Below are 7,812 nucleotides of genomic sequence, written 5' to 3' on the forward strand. Positions count from 1 at the left end.
AAAAAAAAACAAAACCAAAAAAACGTGATAGGCTACGTAAAGATTTACGTGCCTATCATGGCTAGATTTTTTAAAAATATCATGATAGGCTACGTAAATGTTTGCGTAGCCTATCACGGCTGAGTAAAAACAAAACAAAACAAAACAAAACCACGCGTATGCAAATGGCGGTGCCCATGGGCGCTGCCATTTGCGTTCCTTATTTTGGCACGTCTCGTCTACGTACACATTTATGTAGACTATGGCGAAATAAGGGGAACGCAAATAGCGTAGCGTCTACGCTATTTGCGTTCCCCTTATTTTCGCCATAGTCTACGTAAATGTTTACGTAGACTAGACGTGCCAAAATAAGGAACACAAATGGCGGCGCCCATGGGCGCCGCCATTTGCGTACGCACAGGTTTTTGTTTTACTCAGCCGTGATAGGCTACGTAAACATTTACGTAGCCTATCACGGCTGACTGCAGGGACGCAAACGGCGGCGGCTATGGCTGCTGCCATTTGCAGCCCGGCTGGCCAGGATTCGGGGGTGGAGGGATGGAGCGCCTCCCCCCCGGCCAGAATTTCGGGGGGGGAGGGATGGAGCGCCTCCCCCCGACCGCGAATCAAATTTCGTTCAAGATAAGTGACTTTTGTACATCCCTACTTCTCGGTAGACATGCAGAGGCTTGTCCTGCTTACTTCTGAACAGCTGCGTAAACAAATATAGGCACAGACTGCATGGCTGCAATCCATGCAATCCCTCCTGGGAGGGAGCCTAATTGAAGACAGTGGGACTTATCTCTAAGTAAACAACATAGGATGCTGTGGCACTGAGCTGTTCTATACATTATGTTCTACAGATAAAAGCTTCTGCCAGCTTTCCCAGCCCAGTGCCCTCCAGATGTACTGGACTACAACTCCCACCATTCCCACCAAGCACACACCATAATGATGGGTATGGGGTGGCCACTTAAGCATTGCAGAAATAAGAGGGCAAAAGAGGAAACAAATTTGCATAGCATTTGCATTTACAAATGTATACGTACAGGTTTAGAAATAATAACTATAATTTAAATAGAAATACAAGATAGCCCATCATAGTGGAGAAGACAGAATAGGTCACCTGTCTGCTGCCCAGGTGCCAAGTCTTAATGGGCAACTTCAAGGCCCGTGATTTGGACTGGACACCTCTTCAAATAGAGGACACCTTGGAATAAAGGATGGTCCTCTTCCAGCTCTCCAAAATAGAGGACTGTCCTCTGTAAAAGAGGACTCCTGATCACCCTAGGTCACAGACACTGTAGTGCAACACACATCTGGAGGGCCTTTCTCCAAGTTTGTTGGGGTACACTCCCAAGGATATATTGCTCAGAACATGCATTCCACAGGAGTCACATCTGAGTAAACATATTAAGGGTTGGATTGCAAGATCCTTCCCTAAAACAGAAACACCCCCCCCCCCGCCCCAAGAGAGCAGAAACACCAACATCTGTAGCTCATAAATCAAAACCATAAAGGCAATGATGGTTAATTGTTAGCCCCTGCTCTGGGACTGTGTTTGCCATTTATTTAGTTGTTCTAATGATGGGAGTATTATGTTTTGTTTTGTGCTTGTTTTTATATTTTGTTAGCCACTTTGAGTGGTTCCTTCGGGGGAAGGACATTTTTATAGAAATAAATAAAATGAGCTATCCGCAGACAGTGAGGCTAGGGAATTGGGTCAGGGGTGGGGGAAAGATGAGGTGGATCTGTGCTTCATCCACAGCCCTCCTGGCTTGCTCTGGCCTGAACAGAAGATGGGGGAGCTAAGCCCCCCCTTTCTTCCTCCTGCCATCAGTCTCAACAGCAGGGAAAGGGGGAACACCTCTCAGGGGAACAGAATAGCTTTACTTATTTATTCCAAGCATTTTTCTCCCACTCTTCGGTCCAAAGGATCCTAGGGTGGCTTACAAGAATCTATAATTATATGGTCCCTGCTCTCAGACTTACAATACCTAAAAAGGCACGAGACACAATGAAAGGGATTGGGAAGCTTTGGATCCAGTGACCTGCCAGCAGAATGTCCTGCTGTAGGAACACCCAATTTGGCGTCTTTCTGCCTGCTACCACTGGCAGGAGCATCACTAGTCATGTCTTTCTGCCCTTGCAGGTGCAGTGGGGGCTTCTGCTGTCGTGGAGCCCCCTGCCTGCTGCCTATTGCTGGCTCTCCTCTCTGCTGATGGAGGACAACTTCTGCAACATCCTAACCCACTCCAGCCATCAATAATGGAGTGTTAGGATTCCTCTCTTAGGGCATTTCTACATGAGGCTTTTAACCCTCACCTATATCAAGGCTTCTGCTTCTGGATTCTTTGAGGGATTACGGATGGCTCCTTTACATGCGCTTTTTTCCAGGGGGTTTCTTTGTCTGCCTTTCTATATGTCTCATTATACAACCACTAGACGGTGCTGTGGTATAGTGGAATTACACAATTACACAAGACTCTCATTCCACCATTTCTACATAATATCTGACTTTGCTTGTTAGGAAAAAAAGTCGTGATAATGGTTGCTAAGCATGGGAAAGGCCCTGGAGGATGACGATGTCTTGCAAAGGACCCACAAACTACCATGAGTGAGCAATCACAAGCGCACAATAAAAGCTTTGTGTAGAAAGGCTCTTAGACTTCAGCTGAAAGATTATCCCTCCCACCTCAGCTTGTAAGGTAATCCTATAGATAAGCCACGTTCACCACTACAGCAACTATTGCTGCTGCTCACCATCCTTTAAACCACAACAGGCTTGAACAAAATGGTAATTTATTTATTTATTTATTTCATTTCTATACCGCCCAATAGCCGAAGCTCTCTGGGCGGTTCACAAAAACTAAAACCAAACAACACACAATAAAACAATTTAACATATATAGAACATTAAAACCACAATATAACAATACAACCACAATAAAACCTAGCAGCAGTACAGGAGTTTAAAATACAGATTTAAAACAGCAAAGATAAAAATTTAGAAAGCTAAAATGCCTGGGAAAATAAAAAGGTCTTCACCTGGCGCCAAAAGGAGTACAATGTAGGTGCCAGGCGAACCTCACTAGGGAGCTCATTCCAGAGCCGGGGTGCCACAACAGAAAAAGCCCTCCTCCTAGTAGCCACCCGCCTCACTTCCTTTGGCAGGGGCTCATGGAGGAGGGCCGCTGATGATGATCTTAAGGTCCGGGCAGGCACATATGGGAGGAGGCGATCCTTCAGGTAACCTGGCCCCAAGCCGTTAAGGGCTTTGAATGTTAACACCAGCACTTTGAATCGGGCCTGGAAATGGACTGGCAGCCAGTGCAGCTGGAAAAGTACTGGCGTAATATGAGCTCACAGGCCAGTCCCTGTTAACAATCTTGCTGCCCTATTTTGGACCAGCTGAAGTTTCCGGACTGTTTTCAAAGGCAGCCCCACGTATAACGCATTGCAGTAATCCAGACGAGAAGTTATCAGAGCATGGATAACTGTAGCTAGGCTATCTCTGTCCAGATAAGGGCGTAGTTGGTATACCAGCCTAAGCTGATAAAAAGTGCTCCGTGCCACTGAGTTCACCTGTGCCTCAAGTGACAGTTCTGGATCCAAGAGCACCCCCAAACTACGAACCTGATCCTTTAGGGGGAGTGCAACCCCCTCCAGAACAGGTTGAATATCACCTAGCCGGGCAGACGAACCACCCACTAACAGTACCTCCGTCTTGTCTGGATTGAGTTTCAGTTTATTGGCCCTCATCCAGTCCATTACCGTGCCCAGGCACTGATTCAGAACAGCCACTGCCTCACCTGGTTTTGATGAGAAAGAGAGGTAGAGCTGGGTGTCATCTGCATATTGATGGCACCTCAGCCCACACCTCCGGATAACCTCCCCCAGCGGTTTCATGTAGATGTTAAACAGCATGGGGGATAAAACAGAGCCCTGTGGAACCGCATGGCATAATTGCCATGGCACAGAGCAATAATCCCCCAGCACCACCTTCTGGAATCGGCCATCCAAGTAGGAGCGGAACCACTGTAGTGCAGTGCCTCCAACTCCTAACCCAGACAACCTATCCAGAAGGATACTATGGTCGATGGTATCGAAAGCCGCTGAGAGGTCCAGGAGAATCAACAGGGTCGCACTCCCCCTGTCCCTCTCCCGGCAGAGGTCATCCCACAGGGCGACCAAGGCAGTTTCTGTTCCAAAACCAGGCCTGAAGCCTGATTGAAATGGATCTAGATAATCCGTTTCATCCAAGAGTGCCTGGAGCTGTCCTACAACCACCCGCTCAAGCACCTTGCCCAGGAAGGGGCGTTGGCCACTGGCCTATAATTGTTAACATCCTCTGGGTCCAGTTTAGGCTTTTTCAGGAGTGGTCTAATTACTGCCTCTTTTAAAGCGGCCGGCACCACTCCCTCTCTCAAGGAGGAATTTACAACCTCCTGGACCCAGCCGGACAACCCCTCCTTGTTTGATTTAATAAGCCATGAAGGGCAAGGGTCAAGCACACAAGTGGTCGATCGGACTTGGCCAAGCACCTTGTCCGCATCGTCAGGCCTCAGTAACTGAAACTCATCCAATAAAACTGGACCAGACGGTGCTCTGAACGCCTCTACCAATGGAACTGCATTAATGGTGGTGTCCAATTCATGACGAATCTGAGCGACTTTATCCTCAAAGTGCCGCGCAAACTCGTCACAGCGTGCTACCGAGGGTTCCACCGTCTCTCTCCCTGGCCCAGAATGTAACAGGCCGCGAACCACTCGGAAAAGCTCCGCTGGACGACACTGAGAAGATGCAATGCTGGTGGAAAAGAACTGCCTCTTTGCCACCCTCACTGCCACAGAGTAGGCTCGATAGTGGGCTCTTACCTGTGTTCGGTCAGACTCAGCACAAGTTTTCCTCCACCTGCGTTCTAGCCGTCTCCCCTCTTGCTTCATTGCCCTCAGCTCAGGTGTATACCAAGGAGCTGGCCGGGCTCTGCTCAGAGGGAGAGGGCGCTTGGGCGCGATCGTGTCAACCGCCCGAGTCATCTCTGCATTCCACAGAGCGACCTGGGCTTCGACAGGAGCACCAGCCATACCAGCAGGAAAATCCCCCAGAGCCCTCTGGAATCCATCGGAATCCATTAATCTCCGGGGGCGGACCATTTTAATAGGTCCCCCACCCTTGCAGAGGGGGAAGGCCGCCAGGAGTCTAAACCTCAGCAGGAAGTGATCTGACCATGACAAAGGGACAGATGTTAATTCCTCCACTTTCAGATCACCATCCTCCTGCCCAGTCGAGAAGACCAGATCAAGCGTGTGTCCTTTTATATGCGTTGGGCCGATGACATGTTGGGACAGCCCCATGGTTGTCATGGCGGCCATGAAGTCCTGAGCTGCCCCGGATACAGCGGCCTCGGCATGGAAGTTGAGATCCCCCAGGACCATCATCCTGGGGGTCCTCAACACCAAGTCCGAGACCACCTCCATCTCGGTAAATGCAAAGAAGATCTCCAAAGATCTCAAGCAGAGGGTCCTGAGTGTCCTCTCAAACACAAGAGGGGGAAACTAGGGAAGGGGAATAATTAGATGTTTAAGGGCGCAATCCTATACATGCTTAGAAAGAGAAAAGGCCTACAACTCCCAGCATGCCCCAGCCAGCTTTGCTGGCTGGGGCATGCTGGGAGTTGTAGGCCTTTTCTCTGTCTAAACATGCATAGGATTGTGCCCTACGGCTCAGTTTTTTAATGTTTGCTATAACTAACAGATTAAATGGTAAAACTTTACTGCTCTCAATCTAGCACTGAGTCACACTTTGAAATATTTTCTACAAAGATGCCTTCTGGGGATCTTTAGTACTGTTCATTTCCTTATGAGATTTGTATGCAAAAAGTATATGAACAAGCAAGTTAACCCCACCACATCAATGTACGTGCATCTTCTAAATATACTCAAATGTATAATATATATTTACACCATACCAGAAAAGTAGTGGTTCCTCAGTGAAGATGGCCAATTTGTGTGCATAGAAGTACACAGAAATGTCATCTTTACAGAGGGGGAAATGGGACTAGCCACAAAACATTGCTGTGAATTGTCAGCTCCCAACTGTAGCGCTCTTATTCAGGGTTCCAGCTAGCTGTTCCTTCCAAGCAGAGCATTCTACTCTTCCACCTCCTCCAGTTTTCTTTTTCAGCTGACACTCAGTATTCTGTGGCTACTGAGCATGCTCAGTTCTCATTCAGCTGTTCCCCACCCCGCTGTGGGTGTACTTCTCTAAGGGTGCAACCCTATGTGTGTTTAAACATAAAAAGTCCTACAACTCCCAGCATTCCCCAGTCAGCCATGCTGGCAAAGGAAATGCTGGGAGTTATAGGGCTTTTTTCTGTCTAAACACGCATAGGATTGCACCCTAAACTTCCGGTTTGCCTGAGCATGCTGAAACTTCCATCTTATTTTCAGTGGCCCCATTTTGGCTGCATTTCTTTTGGCACTCACAGCCTGACTTTGCAATTAGACAGAATGATACTCAAAAGGTTTACCACATTCACAGACATTCCTAAAACAATGCCTTATGGTGTCATTAATAAGAAAAGAATGGCACACTTAGAAGATGACTCTATGAGGGGTGAGCAACATGTGCCCTCCAGATGTTCTGGCCTACAACTCCCATCAGCCCTGGCCAGTGTAGCCAATGGTGAGGGCTGATTGGAGTTGTAGACCAAAACATCTGGAGGGCCACAAGTTGCTCAGCCCTATATAAACCACCAATATTTTCTGCAAATAGTATTCATCAGTGTGATATTAAGGGCCTGGGTCAGAGATCTGTAGATTCTTTTTTTTTTTTTAAGGTTCATACACCCATTGTATAAAAGGGTAAGTATTGATTACAACCCACCCACCAATTAAGCCATAGCAATTCTTTTTAGATCTCTTGGTCTACTATGGAGTAAATTATCTGGATTGCAGTTGATACACAAATAATATGGTTATGAAATTAGAACAAGGATAGCACTTTGTGGTTGCAATATTCAGAGGATTTACTAAAAGGAAAGTAAGGACTTGATGATCACAATTCACCCTCATTCCCTACAATTTTTTCCCCCAATGGAAGAACTGGTAAAGGGAGGAGTTAGCCTAGAATTTGCACAGTTCAAGGAGATTTTTGTAAATAATCATCTAGTTTTTTTATATTTAGAGGCAGCTTCCATTGTTGCAGGCTTTCTAAAAATTTCTGTATGGGAATTTCGTGCCATGTGAAGGATATGGGTGCTATTTTTACCAACATACAGAAACCAAAACTGGAAGAAAAAAAAGAGAGGGGAGACCAAGGGCTCCTTCATACCGAACTTTTATCCTGCCATTGAGATTGCTCACTTACGTAAGTTTGCGGGTCCTTTTCATGCCATCGTTAACCTCCAGGGCACATCCAGAGGTATTTCCTGCTTATTTTGTCACAAAAAGATCCAGAAGTAATGAACCATTTTTTAAACTCGGAATATTACATGATTAAAACAGTCACTAGATGGCGCTGTTTCATTGCGGTCTATGGAACCTTGAAAATTAAAAGCTTCCCTCTCAGCAATCACGGGGTCGCTGTCTGGAAGGAGGTAATAAACGTGGAAAGGCTCCAGGAAGGAAGACTGCAGGGGTTTTCCTTAATGTAAAGGCAGCCCCAAATTGCACATGCAAAATACTAAGGATGGATTTGAGGCAACTGAATATATTTTACACTTAAGGCACAATCCTATGTATGTTTAGACAGAAAATAATCCTACAACTCCCAGCATTCCCCAGCCAGTCAAGCTGGCAAGGGAATGCTGGGAGTTTTAGGGCTTTTTTC

This window comes from Heloderma suspectum, chromosome 3 (assembly GCF_057233095.1).
Source record: "Heloderma suspectum isolate Gila_16-S chromosome 3, 16-S_ref, whole genome shotgun sequence".
Taxonomy (NCBI): domain Eukaryota; kingdom Metazoa; phylum Chordata; class Lepidosauria; order Squamata; family Helodermatidae; genus Heloderma; species Heloderma suspectum.